Genomic DNA, 17,321 nt, shown 5'->3' on the forward strand with positions numbered 1-17,321 from the left:
CTTGTTCCGAATCCTTCAAACCAGTCTATTGGAAATAGTGACTCATGTAGCCCTGGACAGGATTTAGTGTCACCCGGTTTTCTACGTTAGTACAACCAGTTTTGGTCGATACAGGAAGGTGCCAGCAGTAGTAGGTGCATGACATCAGGTAGGGTGATCGGAGAATGCTTCAACGGGTAGCAGATGCAGATTTGAGCTGGTGCCATTGAGATGTGTATGTCATATGTGACGTTTAGGAGGTGAAAGAGTATTTTCTAACTCAATTGGTGGTCGGAGAGCACTTCGGCCAATTGAGAGTTATGGTGGCACAGTCTAATCAACGGTCTTATCAGTCACCACCTCTCTAGGCGAAGATCTTGGCACCCGAGGACAATTCTTGTGGAACGGTCCTTGTTTCTTGACGGCTAGGAAGCTGAAGTTTTGTGTTGATGATGCTAAGGCGAACTACATTGAAGTTTCTTAGAAGGGAAGTTCGTTGATCGGGTCCATGTAGTGTATGTGAAAGGAGGACAACCTCAAATTTTTTAAAGATGAAGTGCAACTTGGACAAAAAAAGATAACAATGCATGGCTGTGTGAAGGGCCGCCTAAGTGTGGTGTTTATATATATATATATATATATATATATATATATATATATATATATATATATATATATATATATAAAAGAATACAAAATTGCCTGCAGTCGACGAGTAGTTGAACAGGGAAGAGGGCCACCACGGGTGGCCAGCTCGTGGAGCAGCGCTGCATGAGGAGAAGGAGAGGGCGGCCACGGGCTGCATCCAGAGGGAGTAGGAAAGCCACAAAGGGCTGCAGATCATCGAGTAGCTAATGGGGCTGCATGGGGTGAAAAAAAGATCAGAGGCAGCGAGTTGAGAAAGGGGTTGGGCTTGTGAAAATCCGCCAGGGCTACAAGCGGCCAATAGGGGTGCGCCATCTAATGAGGTGGCATCTGAAAAAAAAGGAAGGCCGAGAGCAGCCTGTGAGAGATTGACACCGAGGGGAGAGGGTCTGCCAGCTAAGGTGTATTGTTGCGAGCCACCAGAAAGTGGGCCCATTAATCAAACTAGAATGGTGATCTTATGGGGATCCATCATTGAACACCCTCTATGGGAGCTTTTGTCTACCTGATATTGGTTACATTTATCCGCGGATTTATCACTCTTTTCTCTCTCTCTCTCTCTCTCTCTCTCTCTCTCTCTCTCTCTGTTATTTATTGGTCTAGTATATGTGTATCTCCGAAGGCGATGGGTGTATATGTGCTTTCTATATGGATGTTGATGTGTACAAGTGTGCAAGCTTGAAGATAAACGGGTGTATGTCTAGGATTGGGTAGGAATTTGAGTGTTGATTGTTACTGGACTACCTATATGTCACATGGTGCTTTGCAGTGTTATAGACAGAGGCTATCTGAACCTACTTTGCAATCGGATCTATCTAGTCAGGGTTGGTCGGGATCGGGCTTGGGCATTAGTTGTCTGCAGATTGTGTATCTAGATGTGTGTTTGCTAGGGGATAGGGGTGCTGTGAGATCACTGAGCTATATAGAGTCATCGAGTTTATGGACTGGTGGTTTTACCATTTCCCCCTTTCCATCTTGTGGTGCCCCCATTGAGGATCCACTGATTGCTTCCTAACAAGGTGTTCTTGAGTCAAGATGAAGCAGGAGTTTGGTCCGGTGTTCAAAGGAGATGAAGATGCAGATGATTGGCTTGCCGATTTTTAGCTATTTATGCTAACAGTACTGTGGATTCCAGGTGATGAAGCAAAGCTCCAAACTCTACCCTTGGTGCTGCGAGGTAAAGCAAAGGTTTGGTTCGATGGCTTAGAAGAGGTGCACAAGCAGAATTGGCTCGGATTTCGCGAACAGTTCTTACAAAGGTATCGAAAGGTGGTGTCGGCATCGGAAGCAAATGCAAAGCTGAAAGCCTTGCAACAGGAAGTAAGTGAAAATTTTGATGCTTTTGTTGATAATTTTGAAGCCAGTTGGGGGGATTTGATGGCTGCTACCCAAGCAACCAATGCGGGATATTTAAAGCTCGAAAGATTTCTATCATGCTTGCATCCCTATGTTCATGAGAGAGTTGATTATGAAGATCCAAGCACTTATGATGAAGCCGTCAGAATTGCCAAAGCAAAGAGTCGAAAGATGAAGAAGAAGATGGAGGCAGGATTGCTACAGTCGGCACGGTAGCCAGTGGACCTAAGCCCAAGCAGATTGATGAGCATCAAGAGGTAAAAGCTCCTTTTTTTGTTGATATGAATGTGACCAAAGCACGTGAAGCTAATGCCAGGGCATAAGAGGTAGAAGAAGTGCCAACCAGGGCTCAAAAGGTGCAGAGAGGTATATTCAAGGTGCCACCCAGCTTGCTTTCTCAAGAGAGCAAGGTCGTAAAAGTTTTTCAAGAAGAGGTGCCAGTTGCAGAGCCAGCAATGAGGAAGGCAGTAGTGGTCCAAGAATTGACAAGTGCAAAAGAGGAGTCTGACAACTCTCAAAGTTCTAGCAGTGTCTTGGACACAGATAGCATGTGGGAAACAGAATCCCGGTCTTCTAGGTACAAAACTTATGATGTTTTTTATGTGAAAGAAGTGGAGAATAGTGTATGCGAGTTGCTTGCCAACCATTTGAAGGTCGAGGAGACGCATAGTGCAGGTGTGGAGATGCCTTGTGTGAATCTGCTAGTCGAGCAGCCTTGTCAAAAATCGTGTGATGGTGAGTCCCTATTGGAGGAAGAGGTATGGGTTGATTGTGCATCAGACCTAGTTGAAGAGCAGGTTTTGGAGGATGACTTGCAGGAGATAGAAGCATAAGTGGAGGTATGTTCAGTTGATTTGTCTATGCAGGGGGTGGGGCAACCTTGCCTTGGTGGGCATGTCGAGGTGTGCTTTGAAGTTCCAGAGTTTGTGGGTAGCCGTGGAGAGTTAGCTTCGGCAGATTACTCTATGGAAACTGATGTGGGTGCAGCCTATGAGCGTGAGGCTCCATGCAAAGAGGAAGGTGCCACCGACCTTGCAGGTGATGAGGTGTTTGAAAAATACGTTGTAGCTCTAGCAGGTCATGTTCTTGAGTATGAGAAGGGGGCCTTGGTGCCGTTTACAAAGGGTTGGGATACAGGTTTGCAAAGGGATCAGGTTGGCTTGGCTATGCAACAAGTGGAGGCAAATGGCAGGGTCTTTCTATTTTATGGGATGCTATGGATACATGTGTTATGGGAGGTTGCTTTACAGGTGTCTTTGTGTCAGTGGCGAGGCTTTTTTGAAGAAGACTATGCTATTGAGGGTTCTATAGCAGATGGCATGATAGAGATTTATGGTACAGGTGCTTCGAGGTATCAAAATCGCGCTTATGGTTGGCAGAGAGACTTGTGGATGCAGGGTGACAAAGCTCCATGCTATGGAGAGCTGGAAGGATGGCCTGTCTATTGGCCTACTGGTGCAAAGGAAGACTTGAAGATGCATGCTTTGCAGGTGGATGGCCACGACCAGTGTTTTATATTTGATAGAGGTGGACTCTATGCCATGCTTGGGGAAGCTTCGAGCTTTCCATTTGACCCTGGAGGGTGATGCAATAGCAGAGAGATTTCTCTCCATATATATCCTATCTATATAGCCACTATTTCTTATGCAGTCTATGTAGCTATTTTTATCATGCTCTCTATACATACTTATTTTACCTAAATATTGTTGTAGTAGAGCATGAATGCTCAAAGAGGGGGTGGGCAATGATGGTACAACCAGTTTTGGCCGACACAGGAAGGTGCCAACAGTAGTAGGTGCATGACATCAGGTAGGGTGATCGGAGAATGCTTCAACGGGTAGCAGATGCAGATTTGAGCTGGTGCCATTGAGATGTGTATGTCATATGTGACGTTTAGGAGGTGAAAGAGTATTTTCTAACTCAATTGGTGGTCGGAGAGCACTTCGGCCAATTGAGAGTTATGGTGGCACAGTCTAATCAACGGTCTTATCAGTCACCACCTCTCTAGGCGAAGATCTTGGCACCCGAGGACAATTCTTGTGGAACGATCCTTGTTTCTTGACGGCTAGGAAGCTGAAGTTTTGTGTTGATGATGCTAAGGCGAACTACATTGAAGTTTCTTAGAAGGGAAGTTCGTTGATCGGGTCCATGTAGTGTATGTGAAAGGAGACCAACCTCAAATTTTTTAAAGATGAAGTGCAACTTGGACAAAAAAAGATAACGATGCATGGCTGTGTGAAGGGCCGCCTAAGTGTGGTGTTTATATATATATATAAGAATACAAAATTGCCTGTAGTCGACGAGTAGTTGAACAGGGAAGAGGGCCACCACGGGTGGCCAGCTCGTGGAGCAGCGCTGCATGAGGAGAAGGAGAGGGCGGCCACGGGCTGCATCCAGAGGGAGTAGGAAAGCCACAAAGGGCTGCAGATCATCGAGTAGCTAATGGGGCTGCATGGGGTGAAAAAAAGATCAGAGGCAGCGAGTTGAGAAAGGGGTTGGGCTTGTGAAAAGCCGCCAGGGCTACAAGCGGCCAATAGGGGTGCACCATCTAATGAGGTGGCATCCGAAAAAAAAGGAAGGCCGAGAGCAGCCTGTGAGAGATTGACACCGAGGGGAGAGGGTCTGCCAGCTAAGGTGTATTGTTGCGAGCCACCAGAAAGTGGGCCAAGCAATCAAACTAGAATGGTGATCTTATGGGGATCCATCATTGAACACCCTCTATGGGAGCTTTTGTCTACCTGATATTGGTTACATTTATCCGCGTATTATCACTCTTTTCTCTCTCTCTCTCTCTCTCTCTCTGTTATTTATTGGTCTAGTATATGTGTATCTCCGAAGGCGATGGGTGTATATGTGCTTTCTATATGGATGTTGATGTGTACAAGTGTGCAAGCTTGAAGATAAACGGGTGTATGTCTAGGATTGGGTAGGAATTTGAGTGTCGATTGTTACTGGACTACCTATATGTCACATGGTGCTTTGCAGTGTTATAGACGGAGGCTATCTGAACCTACTTTGCAATCGGATCTATCTAGTCAGGGTTGGTCGGGATCGGGCTTGGGCATTAGTTGTCTGCAGATTGTGTATCTAGATGTGTGTTTGCTAGGGGATAGGGGTGCTGTGAGATCACTGAGCTATATAGAGGCATCGAGTTTATGTACTGGCGGTTTTCCCATTTCCCCCTTTCCAACGTGATGAGGTGGTTTCTGGTTTCTTAACACTACTCTCAGATGATCCCTCACGGTGTTCATCTCTTGGAATTGTTTCTGGTCCTTGTCCCAATATCCAATCCCTCATGGAATACCCTTGGTATTTGGTTTTTCTACCTCTTCAGGAGTCATCATAACCAAGTTGTTGTTATAACAATCCCTAAACAGGTAGGTTGGTAGGTCTGCTGATCCTTATCTTTGATCAATCCTACGATTATCCGTACTAAGCCGTTTCAAAGGCTTCAAATCTACTTGATCGTATCCTTTGAATTCTAAAGTTGGTGGTACTTCTTTTGCTGACATATCTGGGATTATGGTGTTTACTTCTAACCCCCATTTGTCTATCACGTCAGGGTTTTCAACTTGTACATTCTAAGTTCCATTTTTGTCCATGTACATTTTTCCTTGTTTGTTTGCCGTAATCTATTCTTCGAATTCAATACCATGGTCATCAATGCGAATAGCATACTCCTTGTTAGGCTCTAGGTAAACCTGAGCTCCATGGCGATTAGTCTTATAAAATGAGAGTATATGCTTATAGCGCATTGTCGTTCCGGTTTCCGAGTGAGTCGAATAAGAAGACATTTCAGATGTTGAATTTGAAAAAGTGTCTGAGACTTCTTCAAGAATAGTGTGCAAGGAGTTGCCTTGATTCACTCTTTCTTTGGTGGATACTCTACTAGAGGTTTCTCCAAGTATCCTTTGATTTCCTAGTACACGACCAGATCTAAGGTTCATATAGACTTATCAAGCCCTGTATAGAGTACTTACCTTTGGATTGACTTGTCGTCAATTTCCACTTGATTCGATTGCAACTTTCTGTCAAGCTACCGATTCCTCGTTTGCAACCTGATTCCTATACAAATTTGATCAAGTTAGCTATTCTTCTATAAAGACAATAGAGTTTTTACTAATTGTCGTGATTGGTCTATGTATATCACTTCAATTCGAGCTATGGGAGTCAACAATTGACTTTCAGATTCGACTTTGGCAAAAAATCAAAGGATTAATCTGCAACTTGAAAACTCAGTGAACATGTACCAATTTGGATCCGATTGAACCCAAAATTTTCCGGTGGCTTTGTATTATGCTGGTCTAACACTGTACAAGTTCAAAAGTCAAAACTGATGTCCATGTGTAACAGATGTAAATAATCACGATTATTTACTTTTGCTAGTTTTTTGCACTTTTTGGCTTGGTTTGGAAAGTTTACAACCTGTTAAAGTCCCTGGACAAGTTTCAACAAGTTTGGACAAATTCTGCTTAAGTTCATCAACTGTTTTGTGTCCGCAGAGCTTGATTTCAGGAATCTGGCTTAAGTCTCACTTTTGTGATCCAAATTTCAGCAAAATTGATTTGTGGGATCTATTTGATATGCTTGACCTTGTGGTACTCAAGCTATATTTTTGCAAATTTTTATCCCAACTTCGACAGAGATCTGTTAAGCACCTTAAGTTAAGGTCTCTAGCCAAGTTTCATCAAGTTTGGACAAGTGTTGGTCAAATGGCTAACTTTGCAAATTTGGTCACAATTTTCAATCCCATGATCCAAATCTTACCAAATTTGGTTTGTGGGCTTATTACAACATGGTAAAGCTAGTGGTATGCCAACTTGGTAAAAAAAGTTGATTAATGGGGTAGATGTAAATAATCGTGATTATTTACAACTTGCAATTTTTTGCATCTTTTTGGTTAAATGAGCATGTACACATGTTTATCATATCAATATAAGCCTATGAATCAAATTTCAACAAGTTTGGAAAATTTTTTCCCCAATGTACACTCAAGATTAAGAAAGTCAGTACAAACATTAGTTATTACCCAATTTTTTGCTAGTTTGATGATCCAAATCTTTTGTGCCTTTACAAAAGTTGTTTGTACACATACAATGAGTCAATGGTATGAACCTTGGTCAAATCTGAGTTGGAAGTTAATAATCAATTTTTGCAATTTTTCAATGGACGGTCTTTTTATGGTCTATTTTAAGCCCATGAATCAAGTCAAAACTTAATTTGGCCTACAATGTCAAGAAAAAGTAAATAATCTGAGTTTTGGCCAAGTTTTGAAATTTTTACTTCGAAGTGTCTTTGAGCTTACCCACTGGTTCACACAATTATTAAGCTTACGCTCTAGTCGGATTGAGTGGTTTGGAGTCTTTTCGTGCTATTTCTAGCCGTAGACTTGAAATTTTGCAACTTCCAATAACAACTCACAATGATTCTTTCAGAGAGAGAAATGTTCTGAAATCCACCTCGGATCCTACTTACCCTACTCCTAGATTCTCATGCAATGGGGTTGTGGAAAGTATCCACAAAAACTCATTTTCTTGTCTTTTATGGTTTTCTGAGCATTGATCTTAAGACTTGTCTTGTCTATCAATCATCCTCAAAATCCTAATCTATTTCTACAATCCTACAATCCTAAAGACACTCAAAAAGTACAATTACTTCCAAGCTACCTCTACACAGCAAAAGACGACAATCTTAGGCTATGCGGTTTCTAAAAGAAAGTTTCGAACTCTAGACGATCATAGAGGAAGTTAAAGGATAACTTCACAAGACGCTCGTGTTTTTTCTTAGTTTAGGTCTCTTTGATCTCCGACAGTGGCGCCAAATGTGGGACGCGTGTCTAACCTCACTATCCTATCTTATTGCAGTATTAGCAAGAACCGATTAAATTGTCAATCCATGGGATGAAGCTGACTCGACTAGTGCATAGAGGCTACACGAGGGTTTTAATATCTCGGAATACAACTAACAACTCGCATCTAACTCATGCTACACTTAAGTGACAGAAATCACTAAAACCCAATCGCTCATCGACAAACAAATCATATCCGTTGTAGCATCAAATGACATCCAACCGTAACAAAACTTCTAGGACATGTTTATAAGACCTAAGCACACATGCTTATGGTCTCAAACCCCACTTTAGGTCACGTGCCAAAATCGCGATTATTAACAACAATGGATTTTTGACCTAGTCATTTTCGACCCAGAATGCATCTAAATGCTTAGCAATGATGCCCCAATACCCGGCCTATGCTTAGTTTTTGATTTGAAAGTTAAATTCATAGTTATAATGAAACTAGACACAGCGGGTCGGCGACGCCAAAAGCTAGAATTACTGTGAAGTGCTTACGTCAATGCGTAGAGCTCTTACCTACGGTTGCAATGCAACAAATGCGACTGCAATGTGACAACCGTAGAGAGAGTAGGAAGCGCGAGAAGGAGAGAGGTGAGCGCCGTTAGCTCACGCTGTGTATTTCATTATCCAAAACTTAATAATAACTCACAAAAGTTGGCTTTTATACCTTAGCCAAGGTTTTTGGTGGTCAAAAATAATAATCTGGGAGTTCTAACAAAAATGGATAATGACAGGTTGAAACAATCTGGAAGCTTGTAGCCACGACTCATCAATTACAAGGCTTATCGAAAAAAATAGGAGTTACAATATTCCCGATTTATCAAAATAATAAGTGTTTTTACAATGAGAACTTCGAAAAATGGTATCCGTAGTATTCGTGTTAGCTTGCAGCTAACAGTGAACTCTAGTTTAATTTTAAAAGTTCTTTCTTCCAATAGCCAATTCAATATCAAACTTGAATTTATATGCTGGCCCTCTAGGTTTACCTTGTTTTTTCTCCCTTTAACCTCTTCCAATGGAATTGAAGGTATATTCTAACTCTATTCTCCTTCTCTCTGATTGCTAGTCTTGGTTGCTCTTTTTTTTATGTACGTGCTATGTCTTCTTTTTGCTAGTTCCGATTGCTCTTTTTTATGTACATGCTATGCCTTCTTTTTGCTTCTACTTTTCTTCCACATTTGCTTCATTATTCTAAGTTCTTGCAATACAAGCATAAACCAAAAGAGAATAAAATAGATCCTCCCATTGGGTTGTCTTTTTAATATAGTCACCCACTTGGTATAATTTTTCATGAGCAACCTTCCGTTTCTGGGTTTCCATATCATAAGGCCAAAAGCTCCTTTAAGTTGAACTTTGTCTTCACAATGCCCATGGTAGTTACATTTTACCAACAAACCATAAGTCAAAGCACCAACAATATTGCTATTGACTTGAATCTACTCCATCATCGTTTTCATGCCCCCCTTCCCAAAGTTGCTTTTGAGAGGTAGGCCAATTTTATGCAAATGAATCATCCTCTCTTTGTAGAAGATCAACTTTTGGCTTATTGCTTTGTAAAATCATCACACCCTTTTCATATATGGTCAAAACTATCTCAAAAAATGCATCAAAAGGTGCCACCTTCTTGGAGTGGTGGATGTTGACTTGGTCAAGGTGCACATCCCTTACCTTCAAACCTGACAACTATCAAATACAAATTCAACTTCTAAATGTCCTTTATGATCTCTTCCAAAATTTATTCTTCCACCTTTAACCCTTTATCTTTTAGGGGCCACAATCAATTCCTCCTCAATGGTATCAAAATTTATCTCTTCCACCTTTAACCCTTTATCTTTTAGGGGGCACAATCAATTTTTCCTCAATGGTATCAACTCTTGCACTTTCTACAATCACATTATTCATCCATTTTTGTCTCTTAATAATCATGTTGACTACTTATATAACCTCTCTCTAGTCTAATTTTGATCCCAATTCACCTCTAGAAGATTTATTAAACTCTTTTGGAGCTTTGGATCTGTTGCCTACACAAAGAGCTCTACTTTCTCCACGTGTAAAAACTTTTGTTTATTTGTATGTAGTTGGAAAAATATCCTTTTAAATTCTCTTAGTAGACATAGATTTGACGAACCTTTATTCCACCACTGAACTCGCTTCATAAAGCTTTGCTTGGTGACCCTCTCCTTATCTTCAATGAAATATTCTTACTTCAAAACCTTTTTAAATTCCATCTAAGTAGTGTCATGAAGAGTTCAAATTTCTTCCACATGTCCTCAAAGTTATGGAACTACAATCAAGTTGTAAAAGGTTTTCACTGCTTCTAGTTCTCCTAGCCCTTAATCATTCATAGCCTACTCGTATACCTTACAAATTTTTGAAATATCCCGTTGTCAGAGTGGGAGATTCTCTAGGGTTGATAGGGAAAGTGCCTAGCTTGTAGTTGTGAGAGAGAATAGAGAGAGGAGAGCATCAAAAACTACACTAGAGACCCAATCCAACACTGATAATATTGAATACCACAAGATTTGCATAACATGCGGTCAAGATTGACCCTAGAAGATCAACAAAAACTATACAAAATTTTGGGCACATGTAGCATACTGCACTCTGGCACCAAACGACAATAAATAGTTTCTACATGGCCTCCAATCGATCCTAAATCCGGTCCTTGCTCAATGTATACTCAAGCCCTCATTGGAGGCACTTGAGCCCTTCAATGATCACATGTTGGCCGTGTTCCAAGCTTCAGTATCCAACCCCTTATATCTGAGCTCACCCAATCCCTTCCTGAATGACATGCCGAGATCCCCTAGTCACACACAAATTAACCCCAAAAATTCCACATATGCACACGCTCAATCCCCTTCTTCCCTTTTCTCCTTGGTTGAGGAAACAAAATTGCCAACCTTATTCTTTTTTCCTTGACCTTGTCTTAGAACTATACCCGACTTGCTCTCTTCCCCTTCCATTGCTTTCTATAGCCCTTGTAATGGAAGTAGCCTTTTAACTTGAGTTGGAGCAGAAAGTGAATAACTTATTAAGCATTTCCTTGAGCATTCCTTTGTGTGTAGATGTAGAGTGAGAAATAAAGTGCTTGAATGGAGAGAGAAACACTAACACATTACTTCATTAACATGGCATGAACAATGCTTGTAAAAGAGAGTGAGAGTTTAGAGAAATTGACACCAAATAGAGGAATGGATTAGTTGGAGCCGGTCCCCCCTCCAATAGGCATTTGTATTATAGATTCTTCCATGATGGAAGACTTGTTTACAATATAACTGATTGTGTTCCTTGAGACCTTCTTGATGAGGTAAAGATGGCAAGCTTCACTGACCACGCATTAGCATAACAACAACAATAAACATGATTAGCATGACCTTGAAAAATACCCAGCCCCAATCCCAAGACCTCAAACACCATGAAAGGTGAGGAGAGCTGGCAGGGAGTGAGGAAGAAGAGAGAAGTAGAAGTAGCTCTATGAGAAAGCAATACCCCCTTGCACATAATCACTCATAGCTCTTGTAGCATAGCTAAGCATAGTGATAATGGAGATTAGAGAGATTGATAAGCAAACATAAGAATTCTCTTGTGTGGATTTGCATGCATAGCCAAGAGCTTGTTGTAGCAGGCACTCAATTTCTCAATCTTGGAGAAGGATATGGAGTTCTTGCTTCACAAGAGTGTGTGAAGAGAAGAAGAGAAAGAGAGATGGCTCGTGGGATGCTCAAAAATGAGAGAGAGAGAGGTAGCTTGGTCGACCCCCTTTCCTAGGCTTCCCTTGAAGCTCATTGGGCCATGTAGCCCTCTAGCCAAAAGAGAGCTTGGCTCCCTTTGGGCAAGTTGTGTAGTCTCTTGACAAGTGACCTTCTTTTGCTCTTGTGAGGTTAAGCTAGCACCCCCCTTGCTTAAGCACAACCCTTGCTTAAGCACAGCCCTTGCCTGCTTGAGTAATGTGCCTCTAAACCTGACATGTGGCCTCTTTCCTCTCATGAGATTATGGGCTCTTGGTGAGGAGCATACATACTACTCACATCCCTCCTTTGGAGGGCTCGCCCCCTTCTTTGTAGCAAGTTCTTTGAACTTGGTAAGCAGGCAGCCCCCCTGCTGAAGCACATCCCTTGCTTAAGCAAGCTGCCCCCTTGCCTGCTTGGACCTTATTTGACTAAAGTTTAAAAATTAAATACTATATCTTAAGGCTTTTAACACTTACCTTTGGATGATTTAATGAAGCCAACCCTAAGGTCTTTTGCTCCATTAGTTAGCCTTGCTCTTTGATAGACCATTTCTCATTTGGGCCCCTTTACCATTGGCCGCGTATTGAAATAGATCTATAAGCACATATGTATCTTAACCCTTATTCCCGTTTATTCTCCCACATTAAGTAATCAATTTAATATGAGAAAATCATTTGGGTTTGTTAGATATTAGCTTTTATGACATTACCTCTCTCTTGAAATCGTAGTCATCCTCGACTATGAAGTAGAATAGATAAAGTCGTAATCATTAGTCAATTTTACTTAGCGGGTAGAGGATCCCTTTTTACCCTACATGACATCTTTCCAAGATGGATGACTAATCCATCTGGTGCTTGGGAGATAGAGCTACTGCAAGCATGTCTGCTCTTTAGTCCTTTTCATTCTCTCAAAGTAGAGTGACAAATTCTACTTGGTGTTTGAGAGAAGTCTAGCATCTTCAAAAGGATAAATTTTGAATTTAATAAGATACGGTCGAATAATCTTAGCATGTCGTAGTACCTCGTCTTCATGTCGAAGAATAGCTTTGGGTTGTAGCACCTCTTCTTGGTCTTCAACTTCGGGAGGGTCTTCAATAATTGGTTCACTTGGTGGATCTCCTTTGTAGGGCTTGAGTAGGCTCACATGAAAAGCATTGTGGATGAGCCAATGGTTGGGCAATTTGAGTTGGTAGGCTGTCTCATTAATAGGCTTTAAAATTTGGAAAGGACCATAGTATCTTTTTGCTAACTTAGCAAAATACTTTTGATGGAATGTAGGATTTTTGCCTATCGTTTGCCTTAATCGAGCCTTAGGAAATTTATGTAAGACCCAAGCATTTTCTTTGAACGTTAAGGCTCTTCTGTGCTTGTCAGCAAACAGCTTTTTGCCTTTGTTGAGAGATGGATATAGCCTCTTTAATCTTTTGAAAAGATTCTTGTAGGTCACGGCTACACTCATTGGCGGCGAAGATCTCCCCATGTACTTTGAGTAGCAAGGGACTTTTTGGTCTCCCCTCAATGATCTCAAAGGTGCTTTTCTCGTAGAAGTATGTATAGTATTATTGTAGGCATACTCTACAAGAGGTAATTACTTTTCCCATTGTGAGCGTTGATCTACTTCTATAACATAAGTCTTTAGTAGATCGAGTATCGTAAGATTGACTATCTCACTTTGGCCATCCGTTTGTGAGTGATAGGCCGAAGAAAAATTCAATCTTATTCCTAGATTTTCAAAGAGACTTCTCTAGAAATTACTGGTCATTCTAGGATCTCTATCTGAGACGATGGATGTTGGTAATCCGTGGTGTTTGAAAATCTGTGATATGAAGAGAGTTGCCATTTGGTGTGCTTTAATAGTCTTTTTGGCAGGAATAAAGTGTGCTTGTTTGCTAAACCTGTCAACTATTGTCCATATTCTTGTATTCCCATTGATAACTTGGGTAATCCAAAGATGAAATCCATGGATATACTCTCCCATGGTGAATTTGGGATAGGCAATGGTTGGAGTAATCCAGGTTGCTTCCCTCTATCATATTAGGTCTTTTGGCATACTACTCATTTTGAAACATACTCTTGTATGTCCACTTTCATGGTAGGCCAATATAAATACGTCTCTACTCCTCGAAGAGTAGGTTCAATACCTCTATGCCCCGCATATGGAGGATCATGGGATTCATACATAACTTTCTCACGAAGGGAATGGGTAACACATAGCCTATTGCCGCTGAGAAGATTACCATCTTGCAAGGTGAATGGTTCCTCTTTCTTCCCCAAAGCAAGGGCTGACATTATGTTTCTAAAGTCATGGTGAGTAGCATACTCATCTATCATAGAAGATAGATCATTGTGAGTAGCTATAGACACCGCATTAACTTTTGGTCATCGTGAAAGTGCATCGACCACTTGATTGTGCTTACCAGCAGTGTAAGCAATATGAAAATTAAATTGCAAAAGAAAATTTGCCCACCTCATTTGTTTGTCGGAGAGCTTGGTTTGCGTCATAAAATACTTGAGACTTTGGTGATCGGTTTGTAGAATGAATGGAGTCCCCAATAAGTAGTGCTTCCATGTGTCTAGGGCATGTAGAATAGCTAAAAGTTCTTTTTCATAAATTCCCAAGACTCGTTCATTAGTATTGAGCTTTTGGCTCTCATATGCTATGTCATGCCCTTCTTGAAGCAAAACTGCTCCAAGGCAATCACCACAAGCATCACATTGGACCTCAAATGGCTTTGAGAGATCCGAAAGTATGAGGACTGGTTGGGAAGTAAGCTTCTCTTTGAGCTTATCAAAAGAATTTTTCTCCTTAGTAGTCCATACATACTTAACGTTCTTCTTAGTTAAGTCGTGTAGTGGTCCTGCTACTTGAGAGAATTTTGCTATGAAGCGTCTATAGTACACGCACATACCAATAAAGCTTCTTAGCTCATGTAGATTCCTTGGGTTATGCCATGATTTTATTGCCTCTAACTTTGATGGATCCATACAGATACCATCTTGAGAGATAATATGACCTAGGTGTTGAATCTCTTGAAGGAAAAATTTGCTTCTCTTTTGCTTGAGGAAAAGCTTGTTCTCCCTCAATGCTTGAAAAATCACATGGAGATGTTGTTTATGTTCCTCCAAAGATTTGAGTAGATGATGATATCATCAAAGAACACTCTATTGAATTTACGGTAGGGTCTAAAAATCTATATTAGATGATTGAACGTAGCTGGTGCATTAGTCAAGCCAAAAGGCATGACTAGATATTCAAAAAGACCGAAAGTTGTGCAAAATGTGGTCTGTAGGATATCTTCATCCACTATCCTTATTTGATGATAGCCACTCTTAAGGTCAATCCTACTGAAGTAGGTAGAGCCTTGTAGCTTATCAGCAGATCTTCTACTTGAGGTACGAGATTTTTTTTTTTGGTAGTGATAAGGTTTAGTGCTTGATAGTCCACACACATACAGTATGTACCATCTTTCTTTTTCACTAAAAGGACTGGAGAAAAAAAGGGAGAGGAACTAGGCCTCACCATCCTTTTGTCTACCAATTCCTGTACTTGACTCATGATCTCCTCTTGTTGAGCTTGTGAGACTCGATAAAGAGGCTTGTTAGGCGGTGAGCTTCCTGGAAGGATCTCAATGCGATGGTCATCATCCCCTTGTTTTGGAGGTAAGTCCATAGGGATATCATTGATGAACACATCTTGAAATCCTTTTAGAAAATTAGACAAGTCTAACTCTTCTTGATTCCTACCATTTACATTTGATGAAACATTAGAATCTTTTAGGGACTCTTTGAAAAAAATCATGTACGCAAAAACTGAGCCCTTCATTGATTTATCAAAAGTAGGAGGATCTACAAGTGGAATAGTGCGACCAAGCTCACTAGCATCTATATACATATTCTTTCCTGTAGGTGAAGTAGATTCTCCTTTCAGGGAACTTCATATTGGCAGCCATGCGATCAAACCATGGTGCCCTAGGATAGCATCCTCATGTTGGAGAGGAGAGATGAAGAAGTCTTCTTTGTTGACACAGCTTTGGACATGAAGCCTCAACTTCCCAATCAGGAAGTAGCGGAGGCTTGCTGTCCCTTGAAATCCGTGTCATCCATTACTATATCTCCCATCTCGAAAGCTTGAATGCCCAACTTGGTGGCCAACTCCATTGATATGAAATTGTGAGTAGAGCCAGGGTCAAACAAGATAAAGGCATCATGCTCTCTTACCTTTCCCCAAGCATAGGAAAGTGATGATCCTTTGCAATGAGCATCCTCTTTGGAGCTTCGATGGTGGAAGCCCTAGGAGTTTCATTGCGAGCATTGTTTTTGGGGCAAGAACGATAGCCATCTCCTTGCTCCCCACACTTGAAACACTTATGATCCTTGCGAAAAGCTTCAAGCTCTTCAAGAGAGAGTTTGTTTTTACCTTTGTAAACTCTTGGACCGATTGTTGTTATTGTTGTTGTTGTTGTTGGAAGTTCCTTGGGAAGAATTTTGAACATTGGTTTTCCCCTTTGCATCATTTTGCCTTTTTTGTCATGAGATTGACATTACGTCTAGCCCCTTGATGGAAATTGATGCATGAAGCAACCATAGTGTGATTGATTACTTCGCTAATAGTACCAGGCCGTTGAGAGTTGATGTATTCGGCCATCTCTTCAGGTAATCTCGCAGAGAATTGCTACCTTTGCTCGACAAAGTCTATCTTTTGAAAGACAGTAGCCTTGAGATGTAAATCCCAAAACTTGTCTACATACTTGTGGATAGACTCATGAGAGAGAAGCTTCAGGCTACGCCATTCGGTAAGCACTTTGTCCTTTGCATCACTTGCAAGGAATTGCTTCATGATGGAAACTCGTATAGTTTTCCATGTCTTTGGGGCTTCGCTGTTGCCACGAAGGCTAGCCCACCATTGACGAGCTGATTTTTGAAAGTCCATAGCTACATGGTGTAGCTTGGAGGACTCCATAAAGCCCTCGTCTCCAAAGGCCGTATCAAATTGCTGGATAAAGGCCAACACTTTGTCAATAGCACCAAAGGTGCCATCATAGGTGAGCAAAGAGATACTCTTTCCCCCCTCCTTGAACTTATTTAGCTTTTGTGACCTTCGCCATGCAGGGAATGATTTGCAATGTCCTCCCCTCTTATATTCTCTAGGAGAATAACTGTTAACCCTCACACACATTCCTATCACCTATGATCGATGCCATATTATTTATTTGGTAGACTCAGGTACTGGGCTTGTTGGTCCAATAGGAAAAGGGTAAGAGTGATCGCCGATGAGAGGCGCACTCTAACTGGAACATTCAAGGGTTAGTTGGCTAAGTATGGGCGCCCAAGTGTGAATGGGGCCAGCTCATATAAAAGTCACCTAAACCTAAAATTTATTCATTCTCTCATTTATGCAATTGAAGAGTGCTCTTGCTCCGTCTCCATCTTCTTCATCTCCTTGTGTGTGTGTGTGTGTGTATGCGTGTGTGTGTGTGTGTGTGTGTGTGTGTGTGTGTGTGTGTGTGTGTGTGTGTGTGTGAGAGAGAGAGAGAGAGAGAGAGAGAGAGATCAAGCATTGCGATGACAGCACGACAATAGTGAAGCGGTTGAGTGCGGCGCAGCGGCGGCTCCTTCTTCTTCGCGGTGAGGAATCCTCCACGAAGGCGAGCTAGGGCGGTGAGTGACACAACCTTGCTTTCTTGAGCTTGCTAGATTAGTCTAGTTGTGTGCTTGGAGCCATTTATGGCTCGCACACAGTGTATCGGCAAGTCC

The 17,321-nt window shown here is 41.5% G+C and overlaps 1 pseudogene; it reads left to right on the top strand.

Moving 5' to 3' along the window:
* Positions 1–1,659: 1,659 nt before the first annotated feature.
* Positions 1,660–3,566, top strand: LOC147427478 (uncharacterized; annotated as a pseudogene).
* The last annotated feature ends 13,755 nt before the right edge of the window (positions 3,567–17,321 follow it).

This window comes from Adiantum capillus-veneris, chromosome 23, assembly GCF_014529385.1.
Source record: "Adiantum capillus-veneris isolate H3 chromosome 23, ASM1452938v2, whole genome shotgun sequence".
Lineage (NCBI taxonomy): Eukaryota > Viridiplantae > Streptophyta > Polypodiopsida > Polypodiales > Pteridaceae > Adiantum > Adiantum capillus-veneris.